Genomic DNA, 19449 nt, shown 5'->3' on the forward strand with positions numbered 1-19449 from the left:
GACATCTCGTGACTTCCCAAAGGTGAGGAGGAAAGCAGGAACTAGAGTGGAACAACAGCAGCACATCGAAGCATCCAGGTGCCTTAGAACACTGGATTAGTGAACTGTAAACCCTTTATGAGCACACTGAGTTAGTCTGGCTTCTCATTTTAAAACATTATTTTAATGTTAAATTGGATATTGTTACTAGTGTCTTGTTAATTCTTTTATATTTAAACCAAGGACAGAACCACATCTACAATATCAAACCGCACTGCCCCAAATTGCCCCAAATGTATGCACTTTAACTGAGATCGTCCAGACAGTTGCTGAATTTGCTTGCGTTTCGCCTGGAGACAGAAGATGACGAGATAATTTTGTTATTTGCAATCTTTGATATTCATCCCATCACTCTCGAATCAAACATTTCTACCCATCGACTGGCTGTATTGACCCAGACACTGGTGGGAGAATGATGATCCACACTGTCTAACTGTGAAATATGTGCGTCATGGATATGCCATATCTGTACCACAAAACCACAGATCATGAACATAATCCACGAAAAGGATACATTCTACACTGAAATCCTTATATTGCAACAAAAAGGACATCCACAAAAATAGGTGACATTGTCTTGTCAATAGTAGGTACTGTTCTGTGAAAGCTGTATTACAATATTACATCTAACATAATCAAAAGGGGGATTTAGAGTACAATATTGTCCTCATACTGTATGATACCTGTGCCTATAGCCTTGTCGTATAACCCAGACTAGGATTATAGAGCTGGTGAGGAGGGCAAGAATAGAAATCTGTATTCTAATCCCATATTAACACACTTAAGGACAGATATACTGCAGATGTATTGTTGAGCCATTGTTGTGTCATGCAATGGAGAGGGCAGCTATGGGCAAACCTGTTAGACTGTTGAGTAGAGTCTTTCTCCTTTCTCTTGGGCTGTGTCCAAAATGACACCCTATTCCCTACATAGTGCACTACTTTTGACCAGAGCCCTATGCAGGGAATTAAAGGGTGCCATTTTGTGCGCGTTATACAGCAGCACAGGACGTCATGAGGTGTCACGAGGGAGAACAGAGATAAACAAGAGTGGCAGGGCAATCCTTCAGCCTGGCCCAGACCATGGGAGATGTGACAACACCTCCTGATTAAAATATCATAGCCAAACGAGGTGTGTAAGTGCTATGCAAATATGGAATGCATTCTGCATAGGCAGCAGAAGAGGCGGCCTCTGACAAAGAGGACAGAGAGGGAGGGATCTTTCTTTAGCATCGGCTCCGCAGTTTCTAATACCGATGGCGGTGAGCCCATGCCAGGGAGCTGTACATGTATCTTCATGTGTTACTCAAATCTACATGGTTTGATGACGTGTGTTCTCGGTGGGCAAAGATGGTGGAAACAATGTCATAACAGTCAGATTTCAACCAGTTGTAGTTGTAATGATGTTACTTCAACCATCTTTCTCGCTGGTTTGTGGAGTGGGATGACCACCACTCTTATCACCCATGGTTGATGTGGGGGTTTCATGGCCTGACAAACGTAAGACCAAGGTTTCTCTTATAGCATTTTTCAAATTCACAGGAGCAGTAATTGATCGTACAACTAATCTGTGTTTATTTCCCTTTCCTCCTTATTTTCGATCGTCTTTCAGCTACATGTCGAAAAGGGTGTGATTTGGCCCAAAAAATAGATGATTTATGTTTGCAGAGAAATAATCAGCCTACAGTGTTGAAGAGCCCTTATCACGTATGCTTGGAGGCTGCATTTATGTATATTTGTACTACAATATTCTCTTTTTAAAATTGCCCTTGATAGTCTTGGTGCTTCTGTGTTTGTCAAAACATATCAATAGAGCCTCCCTTGAAAAGTACTGCTTTTTCTTCACTCAAAATTGCATTCAAATTACACAGCAGGCACAGCCATTGTTCAGTTCATGGTTGCTTTTTTGTATTTATGTCTAAGTGTGTCCTCAAAGCAGTCTATTTAGTTTCGATTTTAGCAAGAATTTGACTTGAAAATGTCTTTCTGAAGATCAAAAACCTAATGAAAGACTAAAGGCTTTGACAAACTCAACAAATAGCTCTCTAAGCACTCTCAGATAATGTAACAGTCCTGACCTATTTATGTTAGTTTTTATGTGTTTATGGTCAGGGCGTTAGTTTTGGGTGGGCAGTCTATGTTATCTGTTTCTATGTTGTTTTTGGTTTGCCTGGTATGGCTCTTGATTAGAGGCAGGTGGTTTGCGTTTTCCTCTAATCAAGAGTCATATTTAGGTAGGGCATTCTCACTGTTTGTTTGTGGGTGATTGTCTCCTGTGATGTTTTCGTGTTGTCGATGTTATTCACTTTCGGAGCTGTTTGGCTGTTCGTGTGTTTTGATGTAACGTTCCTGTCCGTGAGTTTACGTTTGTTGATGTGAGTTTATGTTCAGGTTCCGTTCGTTACGTTTTGTTATTTTGTAAGTTTTGAAAGTGTTTTGTTTTGTTTAGTGGCCGTCGTATTTGTAATAAAGATGGCTTATTTCCCTGACTCCGCATGTTGGTCTGAAGATCCTTCTCTCCTCACCTCATCTGAGGATGAGGAAAGCGACAGCCTTAACAGAATCACCCACCAACAAACAGAGACCAAGCGGTATGGGAATGCTCGACGGAGCAACAGGAACTTCTGGACTTGGGAGGAGATCTTGGACGGTAGAGGACCTTGGGCTCAACCAGGGGAATATCGCCGTCCAAAGGAGGAATTGGAAGCAGCAAAGGCTGAGCGGCGCTGGTATGAGGAGGCAGCGCGACGACGCGGTTGGGAGCCCGTGAGTAAGACCAAAAAATTTCTTGGGGGGGGGCACACGAGGAGTGTGGCAAAGCCGGGTAAGATACCCGAGCAAACTCCCCGTGCTTACCGTGGAGGTAGAAGGCGTCGTACTGGTAAGACACCGTGTTATGCGGTAAAGCGCACGGTGTCCCCAGTACGCGTGCTTAGCCCAGTGCGGGCTATTCCACCTTGCCGCACTGGGAGGGCTAGGTTGGGCATCGAGCCGGGTGCCATGAAGCCGGCCCAACGTAGCTGGTCTCCAGTACGTCTCCTCGGGCCGGTGTACATGGCACCAGCCTTACAGGTGGTGTCCCCGGTTCGCCTGCATAGCCCAGTGCGGGCTATTCCACCTCGCCGCACTGGCAGGGCTACGGGGTTCATTCAACCTGGTAGGGTTGGGGAGGCTCGGTGCTCAAGAGCACGTGTCCTCCTTCACGGTCCGGTAGACCCGGTGCCACCTCCATGTACCAGTCCTCCGGTGGCAGCCCCCCGTACCAGGCTGTCTCTCCGGGTTCTCTCTCCTGCTGTTTCCTCCTCTCCAGCGCAGCCGGTGCCTAGACCACGCACCAGGCTGTCTCTCCTTCTCCTCCCTATAGAGCTATCTGTCTCCCCAGCGCCATCTGAGCCATCCGTCTCCCCAGCGCCATCTGAGCCATCCGTCTCCCCAGCGCCATCTGAGCCATCCGTCTCCCCAGCGCCATCTGAGCCATCCGTCTCTCCAGCGCCATCTGAGCCATCCGTCTCCCCAGCGCCGTCTGAGCCATCCGTCTGCCATGAGCCTGCAAAGCCGCCCGTCTGCCATGAGCCTGCAAAGCCGCCCGTCTGCCATGAGCCTACAGAGCCATCCGCCAGACAGGAGCCGCTAGAGCCGTCAGCCAGACAGGAGCCGCTAGAGCCGTCAGCCAGACAGGATCTGCCAGAGCCGCCAACCAGACAGGATCTGCCAGAGCCGCCAACCAGACAGGATCTGCCAGAGCCGCCAACCAGACAGGATCTGCCAGAGCCGCCAACCAGACAGGATCTGCCAGAGCCGCCAACCAGACAGGATCTGCCAGAGCCGCCAGCGAGCCATGAGCAGCCAGAGCCGTCAGAGAGTCATGAGCAGCCAGAGCCGTCAGAGAGCCATGAGCAGCCAGAGCCGTCAGAGAGCCATGAGCAGCCAGAGCCGTCAGCCTGCCATGAGCGTCGAGAGCCGTCAGCCTGCCATGAGCGTCGAGAGCCGTCAGCCTGCCATGAGCGTCGAGAGCCGTCAGCCTGCCATGAGCGTCGAGAGCCGTCAGTCTGCCATGAGCGTCGAGAGCCGTCAGCCTACCATGAGCGTAGAGAGCCGTCAGCCTGCCATGAGCGTCGAGAGCCGTTAGCCTGCATGGACCTGCCAGAGCCGTCCAGCCAGGACCTGCCAGAGCCGTCCAAACAGGACCTGCCAGAGTCCTTCAGCCGGGATCTGCCCCTTGTCCCGGTGTTGCCCCTTGTCCCGGTGCTGCCCCTTGTCCCGGTGCTGCCCCTTGTCCCGGTGCTGCCCCTTGTCCCGGTGCTGCCCCTTGTCCCGGTGCTACCCCTTGTCCCGGTGCTGCCCCTTGTCCCGGTGCTGGCTGTTTATTTTGGGGAAAGTAGTTTTTGGGTGGTCAGTGGAGGGGGTAGACAGAAGAGGGGAGTGACTAGGGTGGTGTGGGGACAGCGTCCTGAGCCGGAACCACCACCGTGGTCAACTGCCCACCCGGACCCTCCCCTGGACTTTGTGCTGGTGCGCCCGGCGTTCGCACCTTGAGGGGGGGGTACTGTAACAGTCCTGACCTATTTATGTTAGTTTTTATGTGTTTATGGTCAGGGCGTTAGTTTTGGGTGGGCAGTCTATGTTATCTGTTTCTATGTTGTTTTTGGTTTGCCTGGTATGGCTCTTGATTAGAGGCAGGTGGTTTGCGTTTTCCTCTAATCAAGAGTCATATTTAGGTAGGGCATTCTCACTGTTTGTTTGTGGGTGATTGTCTCCTGTGTCTGTATGTATGTTCGTACCACATAGGACTGTAGCGTTTGTTTGTTTCGTTTCGATGTCGTCTGTTTTCCTGTACGTAAGTTTATGTTTAGTTATGTAAGTTTATGTTCAGGTTGCGTCAACGTCGTTTTGTTATTTTGTAAGCTTGTTAAAGTGTTTTGTTTCGTTTCGTGTTGCCATCATATTTTATAATAAAGATGGCTTATTTCCCTAAGCCTGCGTTTTGGTCTGAGGATCCTTCTCTCCTCACCTCGTCCGAGGATGAGGAGAGCGTCACCCGTTACAGATAAGACCAAGAATCTTGCAGACATTGTCAATTTTTGTACACACTTTGAACAGCCTGCTTTCATTCTGGTGTCCGTCTGTCTGTCTGTCTTGCCTGCCCCAATGTTTCACCTTTGTTAACAGATCATTGATCTCTACATACAGCCCGGCACCTCACCGGTTGACATCAGCTAGAACCTGAGAGGCATCAGACAGTGACACGTGGATTTGATTGAACAGGTCGTGGGATACTGACAGACTGCTAAAGAAGGTAGCTCATGGAATGGACAACAATGCTAACTGAGGAGGCTTCTTCAATTGTTCACCACACAGTACATCTGTCCTGTGTATCAATACCAACACAGGATGTTTACTGGAACATTGTATCATAAGCTGTGGACACTCAGCTTATGATATACACTGGTATATCTTATGATATACACTGGTATATCTTTATTTTTTTCAAAAAAGTTTCACATAACAGAACCGATCCACTTGATCTGATCAAATAAGTGAACTCAATCATCCCAATCAATTATACACGGAAAAGGACAACACAGTATTAACCATTTGGATCCACAAGGAGGACCATATTCTCTGAGGTCATCTTCCAAATTTGTACCTTCCCTCTCCTCCTCCCCCCCTCCCCTCCTACTGTTGGATGTACCTGCCACCCTCCCATGGTGGAACTATATGAATCCCTGACGTCTGTCTGTTTTTAGCTACATGCTCTGGAGCAAGGCCTGGCACTGAGGCACGGAGGGGGACGTGGAAACGGTTGGTGTTTCCCGGTGCAGTCTCTCCCGGATGCATCCCAAATGTCACACTTTCCTCAATATAGTGCACTACTTTTGATCGGGGCCCATAGGGCTCTGGTCAAAAGTAGTGCACTGTATAGGGAATCGGGTGCCATTTGGGACACAGCCCTGGTCCTCCCATATTAATCAGATTTTCCTCAGCAGCCATATGTCGTAGCAGCGTGATAGACCCAACCACAACCAACTCACAAGCCTGGCCTGGCTGCGTGTGTCTTTCACAAGGATCTCCTTCCAAATCCAAACACATTCCTATGCTACAGTGAAGGTTATGGGCTGTCTAATGCCTACATGATGGCGCTGGAACTCTATTGTTCTCTGTGGTAAAGGTGAAGAAGAAAAAGGTACACTCAAGAACTATAATCACAGAGAGCTCAAAAGTGGTGAGGATGAGGAGGTTGCCAAATGGTGATCACTCACTTTCACAACAACAACAATCTTGGTGCCATCATCGGTGCTTTGGACCGTATGGATTCCAGAATGTTGCATTGGCTACAGTAAATACAGAGAGCTACAGATTAGTTGGGCAGGATCAGTTGTTACTGTGTGTGTGTGTGTGTGTGTGTGTGTGTGTGTGTGTGTGTGTGTGTGTGTGTGTGTGTGTGTGTGTGTGTGTGTGTGTGTGTGTGTAAGTCTTTGTTTAATCTTGAGGAGCCTGTGTTGATACAGTATGTACAAGTCATGTATTATCTGTTCTCCATCTGTCATCTGATGTAGTTTCACCCCATCGATAGGAGAAACATACAGTTAGAAAGATATAGTGAGACATATAGCTAGTTCATGTTATTATATATCTTATAACAGTCAATTAGCATTAAATCCAATGCCACTAATAGAAATACAAGGTAGGGTACAAATGTCATGTAAAGAAAGATATTCACAAATAAACCACAAGGCATACCGAATGCAAAATTCCCCAAAATAATCTCAAATATAGGCTCAGTCTCTGAAACCCAAATTAAAATGCTAAATCAAGTCTCTGTTTTGTCAACAATGTATTTTTCCACCAACGAAAGTAAATGTTTGATTAAATTATGTCCAACAATCCAGTAAGAAATCCAAAATTATGCAAAAAACCCAACTAATCCAGCTGTGAGAAATTAAATAAGAATTTATTTAACCAGTTCAGTTGCATAGTTCAGTATAATAATCCAAAGGAAAATAGTCCATGGAGCAAAAAAATCCCAACATATATAAGTAGGCGTTAGAAATAGCCTCCATTAGAAGTCAATAGTCCACAATTTGATTTTCAATATCCTTTACAAATCTTTTACAAAGTTCTCACCTGTATGACATGAGAAAACAATGCCTTTAAAAAAAAACATTTAAAAAGACTGCCCCTATGCAGTCTTTTTAAGTTACATTTTCGAATCATCACTGTATGTCTAATAAATCACTGTGTGTGTGTATATTTAATGAAAAGAACTCAAAAATATAGTTTTTATTTAACCAGGTAAGTCAGTTAATAACAAATTCTTATTTTGCAACGACAACCTACCCCGGCCAAACCCTCCTCTAACCCGGACGATGCTGGGCCAATTGTGCGCCGCCCTATGCGATTCCCGATCACGGACGGTCGTCATACAGCCTGGGATCGAACCTGGGTCTGTAGTGACACCTCTAGTACGGAGATGCAATGCCTTAGACTGCTGCGCCCTACTCGGGAGTTACCACTTGGGAGTTTATCATTTATTTCCCTGAGCCTCTTTGGCCATTGAACTGCTCATGTGAAGATATTTACATACACAGCCCTGATTGGCTGATATGATGATCTAGAGCCCACCCCCTTACCCAGATGAACGGTTATTGGTCTATTATAATCAGATTGTGACGTCATGATCTGGGCCGAAAACTCCATCCCACCTGAACAGACTGAAATTCCAGCCATTTTTTTTCAAACAGCTCTTACACACAAAAAGGGCATTATCATCCTTTTCACATTTTAAGAGTGTTATTTCGGCTTCATAGTACGGAAATAGAAAACAGGAAAACCACATTAGTAACTGCACTGCCCCTTTAAACGATCAACGTTTCCTAAGCTGCGTTCATAACATTGACGAAATAACTGCATTTGACTCGGAAAAATCCATTTAAATGCCTCTCCAACTGGTAATTACTAGTGGGAAACTCGTCTACACACATTCTGAACTCTGATGTCACATACTAAGGAAGTGACCCTGATAACACATTTTTGGCAGTAAAAGGCATCAACAAAACATTATTTATAGGAAAGCAATCTATTAATATGTATTTTGAACCCTATTGTTTGTTTACTAGCATGATAGCTGTCATTTCTGTTTATGGTTGACACAGCCTTTTTGCCATTAGCCCGATCGGTGTTCTCAACGAGTTTAAAGCATGTGAATGCACACAACTCCTTTCTCCCAGTTTACAAGTAGTATTTTCAGAGTTTCCACTTATTATGAATGCAGCTTAGGTCACAATTTTATTTTTTACAAGATGGAGTCAAGATAGATCCCCCCCCCATTTCCTGGCATACCCACTCCCTATATCAAGTCAAACCAGGTAGTGACTATGGGTGTGGCTAGGGAGTGCCCAAAGCGTAGCCCACAGCCTATACACATCTCAATGGGTGAATCTAAACCTTATTTTCTTGATTCCTTATGTCCTCTCTCCTTGCCTCCATATCCAAACATATTGGAGGAGATGGTTTGAATCAAGGAATCTCAGATCTTCTCCTCCAATGCGTTTTATGAAGCAGGCGAGGAGAGAGGACATGAGGAATCAAGAAAAGACAACTGAGACTCACCCAAGGAATCATATTTTTGCTTATTTAATCAGGCAAGTCAGTCAAGAACAAATTCTTATTTACAATGACGGCCTGGGAACAGTGGGTTAAAATGTCTTGTTCAGTGGCAGAATGACAGATTTTTACATTGTCAGCTCGGGGATTCAATCTAGCAACCTTTCAGTTACTGGCCCAACGCTCTAACCACTAGGTTACCTGCCGCCCCCATATACACCTTGTGGGTTACAATCAGATCCCACCTGTCACCTGATAGATAGGAGAAGAAAATATCTCCTACTCTTGTATCTGAGTTCAGCTGTCAAAGTACCATTTATTAGTCACTGGATTTTATGACATCATCTTGAATTTATTCCAGTCAGGCTCTGTAACATGACACAAATAGCATATTGAATGATGCACCAAGTGAGCGACAGACGGAAATATGATTTCCAGCCTGAATCATTCGATTCTATGCTGTATACAAAATACTGTATGCACGGCATATTTCAAAACTCATGAATGACATGAACACATTTCAAACCAAGCGTAATTAATGAGAGGTTCAAGCAGCGAAGCTGGGTGAAACACTATCATATTTGTTTGGTGTTATTATTACTCTCCTTCCGGCGACTTGGTGAAAAGAATGCAAACTCCTGTGAGATGGTAAGGCCCAGGAGGTTGAAACTTTGCAAGATGGTAAAGGGCGAAGGGCCACACCCTATCATCCAATGCCATGCTATTTGGCCACATAGTGGAACTACAACAAGCAATTGAAAATGCTAACTTTGAAAGGTCACGCCCCTCACAATGTGTGAGCTATAGTCCTGAAAGTTGGTACATAGGTCCCTCTCCTCACAAGGAACACACTTGCCTGAAGGACCATTAAGGTCTGCCGTGATGGATTTTCCGCAATTTTGGATTTTGTGAAAAACACTTCAAACGCTACTCCTCTGGCACCGAATGACCGATCTGCAGAAAACTTGAGACATGGCATCTATGGACCAAGTTCTCATAAATTATGTTTTTCCAGGCTAGCATCTCAAACAACATGGCCGCTATTGACCAATGAACATTAACGTGGGATTGGTCTGGCACATAAACGAATATAATCCGACATGGTTATTTGTATTGAAACAAAACTTGATACACAGGTTCCAAACACTGTCAAGACTTAACATCTGCAAGAACAATCAGATCCACCACAATGTGGTGCAATAACAGGCACATATTTACATATATTGATCTGTTAGACTCAGTCATGGAATTTGGCACACATGCTCAGCGAAGTGAGTCTACTTTCCCTGTAGAGTATGGTTCTGTTTGGCTTCATGGTGGTGCTGTTGGACAGGAAAAAAAACATGAATGCAAGCTCATTGGCTTATTATTCTTTGAACTAGTGTCTTGAGCTCTGATATTTAGCAAGCGTGGTAAGGAGTACAGAAGTCGCTCATCCAGTGGGCCCCGGCATTGCTGCTTGCGACTATTATTTACTGTTGTATTTCTTTGTGTCAGGTCTGTGTCAAATAATCTCTTGATATTATCCATCGTAAAATAATTATCAACATAATTTTATGCACATGCTTTATGCACAGTAACAAGTTTAAAAAATATACTTTATTACATTAATGAGAAAAATAAATAACCCATAATTATCAGGAACATAATTGTTTTAGGCATTTGTTGTTTATTGTATGGATATTTAACTGCTTGCTACACTATGACTGTACATTTATATTCATATCTGGGGGCTCTGACACAACTTGGAACATGATATTGTAACTGAAGCAATTTACTTAGATGAGTTTCACTTTTGTTTACGTTCCCTTCAACTGGGGACATAGTTCCCCCTCCTTCTCTCTTTTTCTCTCTCTCTCTCTCTCTCTCTCTCTCTCTCTCTCTCTCTCTCTCTCTCTCTCTCTCTCTCTCCACTAATATAAAATCACAACAGGATGTCCCAATAGTTTTGTCCTGGGGAGATTCTCAATTCCCCCCAAAAAAGTATGTCCTCTCCTCGACTCCTCTGTCCTCCTCTTGACTCCTCTGTCCTCCTCTTCTCATGACCCAGAAACCGTGAAGTGGTTGAGGAGCGTGTCAATTTGCTTGTAGGCGAACAGAGGAGTGTGCTCCCCTCTTCGATTACCTACTTCGACAGAAGATGCACAAGAGTATCCTCCCGCCGGCTAGCGCAGAAGTTTTTAAAGATCCTCAACACCCCTTTGGAATCAGCAGTTTTCTCAAAGGAGAAAAGAATGTACACATTTAAAAATGATAAGCTACTTATCCTTCTATCTGTAAAATGTCTTGCACAACTAACTGTTTTTATTACTTTACACATTTATTTTGGGATTTCCGCCACTGTAAATGTAAAAATGCCTGATGGTGCGCGAGTGGAGGAGAGTTTCCTGCCATACATTTTGAATTTGTTTCCACGTTTCCTCTCCTTGTCTCCATTCCTCGATTACCTTTCACCTTTTTCAAAAGCAGGCGAGGAGAGGACAGAGAAGAGGATGCTAGGAGTTGAGCATCCAATTGAGATTCTCCCCTGGGCTTTACCTTTGTTTCCATCTTGATGGAGCAACATGGACTAGATTGCCAGGGGGTACACTACTAGGCTATGGGTATCATCACAGACCTCATTAGTCATAATCTATCTGCTGTGACTTTTTAATGTTCTCTTGAATCTGTTTATTAAACCAGTACTTTATTACACAATGAGATGGTGATGGGGAAGCCAATATTCGACTATATTCTGCCTGTCTATTCTATTCTCACGTCTTTCTGTCTGTCCCTTTGTCTGGTCTGTCTGTCTAGTATGTATGTTTGTCAGGTTGGATGTGGGGGTAGAGTACACCGCATCATTACCAGGGTTCAGTCTGTGAACTGCAGATAACCCTAATGACGTATGCATATGGATATAATACTTTTATATCCACGCAGTCGAGATGTTAACGACGTCCATTCAATCTGACTGTAGCCTACACGGGTTTCATTTGACTCAATTGAGGATGACTTCCTCTGGGGATACACACGTTGATCATCCTCTTGCTGTTCCTGCTCCTTTCCTGTCGTCTTATAGCAAACTCTTGTGCACCCTCTGGTGCTTGCTAGTCTCCAAAACTTATTTGTGTTGCCTGCTTTGCAGATTGTCTTCCTTGTCTCTGTGGTTGCTCATTATTCAGAGACAGGCGGATCTCAGGTCATCTGCAGCTGCAGCAACGGAGAAGCAGGAAAGATGGCGATCATCCATTAGACCGGACGCACGCATGAAATACAGGACAACTTTTAGGAAGAAGATCGCTTCTCCACCAGAAGAAGACATACCTGTGAGTTTATAACGCAATTTACCAGTTTGTTCAAGATCACGGCTCGCCTGGCTTCATGGTTCAGGAGCACGTCGTTGTTTGGTAGATGAAATACAGAGCGAGCGCCTCGTGAATGACCTGCAAAGAGCTCATCTCATTTCTTAGTGTAGGACCAGACGTGGTGAATTGAGATAGCCAGCCGGTGCGAGCGAGAATAAACGGGCGAACGAACGAATAACGCTTGAGCTGGCGCTGGCACCCATTGTATTCAAAGTAATCTAGGTTCTTCTACCTACTCATAATATACTCCCAAACCTTCCATTCGTTTAGCTTTCTACCTATCCGTCTTTCGTTTAGCGTTTTGTTGAACTAGTCAAACTGGACAAGGAGGAAAAAAGAGAACCGAGGTTGTGAGCTGCGTGTTTCAGCACTAGGTCGGGAGAGTTTTATTTTGGCATGTCTGGCCAGGGGATTTAGCGTCGGTCCCCCGTCTGTGTTGTGCGATTGCTTCGAGAAGAAGCCATTGCACGGATTGCTCTACCTCCTCTTCTAGCCCAGCCAGCAAACCAGCCAGCCAGAGCCGAGAGAGAGTCCAGCCTCCATTAGCGACAGTCTGGCTGGCATAGCCGCTGGTACACTTCCAGACACTCACTAAAAAGCCATAGCTTGTTCCCTCAATTAAAATCTAATCTGCTGGGGATTGCATATGGTTCTCCTTGTGATTTGATCTATCAAGCTACAAGGCAGCTTCGTGGATGAATTGCCACCTTTTTATTTTCAGTTTTGACTTTTTTTTTAAATGTATTATTTGAGTCTAATCACCCGGGCTCTTGCGCTGAGGCTGTGAGCATAGCTGTTTTGGATGCGTATGCAGTCAGCCAGGGCTCTGAAGTCAGGTATGTCATTGTGGAGCTTCACCATAAAATGGAGGAAGGCAGATGACTCTCAGAGGAGAGCCTGGAGTCAGACAGGAGCCCTCACGGAAGAACAAAGGTTGACTTTTTTTTTGCCCTGTACAGCAGCCAGTTTTGGGTTGTTATATTCAGTAGTTTGAAAGTCTTTTTGGGTACTTCCAAATGTTTTTGTTTTATTTTGTCGTGATTTAGGAGAACTAGTAAAGGGGAAGTTTATTTTATTTGTTCAACCTTCAGTTATTTTATTTATTCCCCTTTCCACCTGTTACATTATTGCCATTGGTGTTAGGGAGAAATGGAGGGTGTTGTAGGAGTGTTATTATTGGGTCCCAGTGGTAGGACAGTCAGTGATGGCTTGGAGCTGACGATGAGAGGGCGAGAGGACAGTCAGACACACATGGATGAAATGGGGATTGGAGGAGTATGAAGTTGGGCTAACTCAGGAAAGTTCCTGCGAGGGAAGTAGACACCTTTGAAAAGCAGTTTGCGACATCTCGACCATCTCACATTGCAGGCTGTGGTTATTCTACGATTTAGGCTACAGTAAATTACATAGACAGAGCTCTCCAAAAGGTAACAATTGACATGTTTTATTACACATATTCTTTTGAGATTTAAAGTTGATTACAAATGTATTACACGTGTTTTGAGATTTAGAGTTTGAACACAAGGTGATACTTGGGCTATTGCTCATCGATTTGTTACGTATGTACTTGTCCTCAGCATGTAAATGTAGTCCTCTTCAACCTCAGTTTAACTGTGATGTATACTCTTGTCTAACCTATCACTGAAGGAATGGCATTCCTTGTCACTCAGTCAGAAGAAAACAAGGTGTGCTCCTCCATGTGCGCCTGCCTGCCTTGTGTGCCTGCGTGCGTGCTCATGCTCTCCTACAGACTCCCTCACACTGGCCACGGTGGAATCTTGCTGACAAGGAGACAGAGCTAGATACACTCTGCGACAACTGTGGGCTCGGAGGCAATCAAAATGGTGGCGCATGTCTCGGTCTCGTCATGTCAAGGGAACCAGTTCCTCAAGGTGGAGCTAGCTGGATGTTTGGCCTGAAACGATGAAGGCTAGTGGTAGAGAAATGTGTTTCTCAGATAGCTTCAGAGCAGGTTCTTGTGTTTGCTGGGAAATGATGTTCTTGCTAGGTATCTTGTTTAGACTTCGTACTGTAGTTCTTGTGTGATCTTTTACAGACACATCTTGTGCAATGCCTAATCGTTTCCTCTCTGAGGGATACTGTTACAGCCCAAGTTACCTGCGTTTCTAATATACTACGATCACAATTTATCACTGTGCTAAACAACTTGTCATTTCAGTCCACTATGCAACATGTTTCCTTAGCACTACTCCCGCTAGATTATTCTTGGATTTCCACAAATAGCTCAAATATAATAGGATGAAAAAACATTATTTTTTCTCACCTTTCTTGAAGTAACATCTTCTTCCTGGTCCATAATGCAAAGACTAACTGATAAAACATCTCTTTGAAGTGAACTTCACGTCTATTTTTTACTCACAACTCTCACTTTATTAGACAACACGACTACTAGCCCAACTGATGGTTTGTTCAAGACCTCCACAGGTTGCGGGATTAGTTTACAACTATGGAGGTCAGAGGGCATGGCATTATTGAAGGATATTTTTTGGTCTACTTCAGCGTTAACGCTGGTATATTTTGCTCGTCGTGGCACTCATAATTACTAAGAGTGCAATGTTTAGTTCAAATACTTGTGGACTACTGTAGCGAGGATCGGGATTAAGCCACCGAGAGCGCTACAAAGTCTCTCCAAATTCAACAAGGTGACTTATATTTCCGATACAAGTATTGATATTACTAGTAGTATTGTTTTATCCCCATTTAGTTGTAAGCAGAGGCATTTATTTCGGGAGTACGGCCAACTTTTAGAACAGCCGCCACGTTCGTACCTTTAAGCGTTCCGTTCATCCATTCATTATCAGTATTTCTACGACGGGTTGGTCAAAACCCGTACACCGTACATATATTTTTCCATTGTGTTACTGACTGTACGTTTGTTTACGTGTAACTCTGCGTCGTTGTTCGTGTCGCACTGCTTTGCTTTATCTTGGCCAGGTCGCAGTTGTAAATGAGAACTTGTTCTCAACTGGCCTACCTGGTTAAACAAAGGTGAAATAAAAATAAATGAAAAAGAAACAAGCATTGATAGGTTGGGACTCGTTTGTTTGACCTGACAAAGATCCACACTTAAAGAGTGTGCGGGCCTTCTTGTTCTTTACTGAGATGTGTTCAAAGCCATACTAAATAACCCGTTTCGCACGAGTAAGCCTATGATGCCATAATGGGCATCTTGTTTTCGGTTCCATTTGAGAAATCTCTGCGCATCCAGGGGGTTTGTACAAACCTGGCTGTCTGTCTCTCGACATTTGTCCTAATAGTTTTGTGTCCTATTGAGAATTAACGTGTCAGGACATCTTTTCTCAGCCAGTAGAAATCACAAATAAGCATAATCTTTGTGGATGTAAGCAAAGGAATGTCAATACAAAAACAGGTCAAATGTAATGAAATTCAGCTACTTTGCTGTTATTCTAACTGCACTGTTTGACCTGACCGTGTTAGCCATCGTTGGCTAGCTAGCAAGCAAGGGATAAGTGCGTTGCCAGCCAGCGTGGCAACAGAACATTTAGAACGAACGACTGGGTCACGTCCATAGATATAGAACTAAAAGACTTCGCGACTAGGTCGCGTCTCTGGCAACCAAACTGATAGCATGAACTGCCAGCCGGCTTGGCTAGCAACCACAAATGTGTCGGGACTCGGCCTATATTTTCATTGAGGGATGAAATAGTAGCCTATGAATACATTTATCAAAATATGTTTGATTTATTTAATTGGTAACCCGTTGTAGAAAAGCAATTGTACACTCGAGGTTGTGCAAAGCAACTTTTTTAGCACGGTTGTGCTTGTCACGCCCTGACCTTAGAGAGCCTTTGTATTTCTCTATTTGGTTTGGTCAGGGTGTGCTTTGGGTGGGCATTCTATGTTTTCTATTTCTTTGTTTTTGGCCGAGTGTGGTTCCCAGTCAGAGGCAGCTGTCTATCGTTGTCTCTGATTGGGGATCATATATAAGTTGTCATTTTATCCGTTTGGGTTTTGTGGGATCTTATTTTCTGTATAGTTTCTTTGACTTACAGAACTGTGCGCTTTTGTTTTTTTTTGTCGTTGTTAATTTGCTTTTGGTGTCATCAATAAAAACGGTGCACGCCTGCCATGCTGCACGCCTGCCACGCTGCACGCCTGCCACGCTGCACGCCTGCCACGCTGCACGCCTGCCACGCTGCACGCCTACCACGCTGCACGCCTACCACGCTGCACGCCTACCACGCTGCACGCCTGCCACGCTGCACGCCTACCACGCTGCACCTTGGTCCGGCCATTCCACAAACGAAAGCCGTTACAGTGCTTATCTACGGTACTCTGCGGACCGCAGCGCAGCCATGCTAGAGAAATTGTTTAGCACGCCCTCTCGTGTACAATTGCTTTATTGGAATCTTGTGCATAGCATTGTTTACATTCCGTGAACTGCTATTGGTCAATATTGCCCAGGGTGAGCTAACATGGCTGCCATGGCATGAAGTGTCATGTAAATGCATCATAATGCAGAAACCTCATCGTCCCAACTTTCTAAACACATGGCTCTGGTTGTAAGGGATCTACTGTTGTGAACATTAGTCCAGTTCTTATAACAATCAGATATGCAACATAAAGAGGGACGGTAGAGAACAGCTCAGAAACTTTGAAAGATTGCACAGCAGGATTTGAAGGTTAGGTATTTAAGGATTACGTCAGAAAGCCTCCATTTATACTGAACAAAAATATAAACACAACATGTAAAGTGTTATTCCCATGTTTCATGAGCTGAAATAAAAGATCCCAGAAATGTTCCATACTCACAAAAAGCTTATTTCTCTCAAATGTTGTGCACACATTTGTTTACATCCCTGTTAGTGAGAATTTCTCCCTTGCCAAGATAATCCATCCACCTGACAGGTGTGACATATCAAGAAGCTGATTAAACAGCATGATTATTACACATGTGCACCTTGTGCTGGGGACAATAAAAGGCCACTCTAAAATGTGCAGTTTGGTCACACAACACAGTGCCACAGATGTGTCAAGTTTTGAGGGAGCGTGCAATTGACATGCTGACTGCAGGAATGTCCACCAGAGCTGTTGCCAGAGAATTTAGTGTTCATTTTGCTTCCATAAGCTGCCTCCAACGTCGGTTTAGAACATTTGGCAGTATGTACAACTGGCCTCACAACCACAGACCACGTGTAACCATGCTAGCCCAGGATCTCCACATCCGGCTCCTTCACCTGTGGAATCGTCTGAGACCAGCAACCCGGACAGCTGTAGAATTTCTGAACAAACTGTCAGAAACCGTCTCAGGGAAGCTCATCGGAGTGCTAGTCGTTCCTCACCAGAGTCTTGACCTGACCTTGACCTGACTGCAGTTTAGCATCGTAACTGACTTCAGTGGGCAAATGCTCACCTTCGGTGGCCACTGGCATGTGATGAATCCTGGTTTCAGCTGTACTGGCCAGATGGCAGACAGTGTGTATTGCGTTGTGTTGGCGAGCGGTTTGCGGATGTCAACCTTGTGAACAGGTGGTGTTATGGTGTGGGCAGACACAAGCTAGGGACAATGAACACAAGCGCATTATATCGATGGCAATTTAAATGCACAGAGATACTGTGACGAGATCCTGAGGCCCATTGTCGTGCCATTCATCCGCCGCCATCACCTCATGTTTCAGCGTGATAATGCACAGCCCCATGTCGCAAGGATCTGTACACAATTCCTGGAAGCTGAAAATGTCCCAGTTCTTCCATGGCCTGTATGCTCACCAGACGTCACCCATTGAGCATGTTTGGGATGCTCTGGATCGACATGTACGACAGTGTGCTCCAGTTCCCGCCAATATCTAGCAACTTCCCACAGCCATTGAAGAGGAGTGGGACAATATTCCAAAGGCCATAATCAACAGCTTGATGAACTATATGCGAAGGAGATGTGTCACGCTACATAAGGCAAATAGTGGTCACAGCAGATACTGACTGGTTTTCTGATCAACACCCCTACTTTTTCCCCCGGATCTGTGACCAACAGGTACAGTATCTCTATTCCCAGTCATGTGAAATCCATAGATTCGGGCCTAATGAATTTATTTCAATTGACTTATTCCTTATATGAACTGTAACTCAGTCAAATCTTTGAAATCATTGCGTTTCTATTTTTGTTGAGTGTATTTTTTGAAAAGGGGAAGAATTAGACAACATAATGAATAGTTAGTGGTGGTTTGGAAATGGTTTGGAAGTGGAGGAGGTAGGAAATGGAGCTCACACGAGGTAGAATGATGCACTCTACTGTAGGTACCTGGGGCAGAGGTAGAGACTGGAGAGAGACACACAAAAGCCAACTGAAATGGTCCAGTGAGTGCTTTCTTGACATGATGCATTGGCTCACATTTTTATATACTAGGCTACATGGCCCTATTTTAGAAGGGCCCCTACGTGTCAATATTGGCCATTTTGACTTCTCAAAACACAGCTTCCTGCTTGCCGATTTAACTTTAATTTCATTCAAACACTAGCTCACGTTACAGCTATTTCTATTCTGAACTTGATTTTGTCTTTAGACGAATGGGCACAGGTCATAGTAGAATAAATTCAACTGGATAAGGAAGTGGTTTTCCTGTGGAAATGACATTCTGGTTACCGTTGCCATGTTTCACTTCAGTGCCAACGGCGTCATCTTACTCTGTATGCTAACTTTGGAAGTGGTTATGAAATAGCCTGGCTGAACTGTTTTAAAAACAAATATTTGGTCATATTTACGTTGCATTATAAAATACATTAGGGCCAGGGAGTTTTTCCCGGGAAACGCCAGCTTGTGGAAGGAGCTTATGTGTTCTATCTGTAGAAACATTTGACCCTATATATAATTTTCCGTGAAATGTTTTAAGCATTTGGCTCTACGGTATGTGACGCCTGCACTTACACTTACGTTTTGAAATGATGAGTCACGGAAACAAGACACAATGTCCAGGGCCCATCATGGCACACCTAGGCCTATTTAGACCCAAATGGAAGAAGACCCATTGTGTGTGTCGATGCCAAGTCTTCTAACAAGTCACCATATTTAATCAGACTGATATATGCTAGCCACCAGCTTTAGCTTCAGGTCATAGGTTAGCCAGCCTGGTGAGTCTCATCCACAATGCTTCAGAAGCTTCTCAAACAAGACACAGTATTACTAACCCTGTCAGTTAACTCTGAGCTACTTCCGAGCTGCCTGTGGTGGAAAGAGAGAGACGCCTGGAGACGCCTGTTCCCGAGGCAGTCTGGTGGCAGGGCACGAGGCCGTCTTTGAGAGAGAACAGGAGTGGTCTTGTAGAGACGATCCACTGGCCTCAGCCTACGGAGCAATGAAGCCGTCCAACGGCGATGAAATATTTAAGGAGTCGGAATGGAGGTCCCGCTGGTAAGTTAATATTAATGGGTCTCTCATCTTTCCATCACAATTTGTGTTGCTCTTCAAGAGGGTGGTTTGGCTC

General features: G+C 44.6%; 1 protein-coding gene across 3 annotated transcripts in view; it reads left to right on the top strand.

Moving 5' to 3' along the window:
• Window positions 1-11555: 11555 nt before the first annotated feature.
• LOC129818871 (zinc finger protein 462-like) overlaps window positions 11556-19449 on the top strand; it is a 91823-nt gene continuing 83929 nt past the window's right edge. The window contains exon 1 of one of the 3 annotated variants that reach the window (XM_055875158.1): window positions 11556-11950. The gene's annotated coding sequence lies outside the window, so the exon portion shown is untranslated. The remainder of the gene's footprint in view (window positions 11951-19449) is intronic. The other 2 variants (XM_055875159.1, XM_055875157.1) reach the window with 2 other exon arrangements.

Source organism: Salvelinus fontinalis, chromosome 21 (genome assembly GCF_029448725.1).
Source record: "Salvelinus fontinalis isolate EN_2023a chromosome 21, ASM2944872v1, whole genome shotgun sequence".
Classification (NCBI taxonomy): Eukaryota; Metazoa; Chordata; class Actinopteri; order Salmoniformes; family Salmonidae; genus Salvelinus; species Salvelinus fontinalis.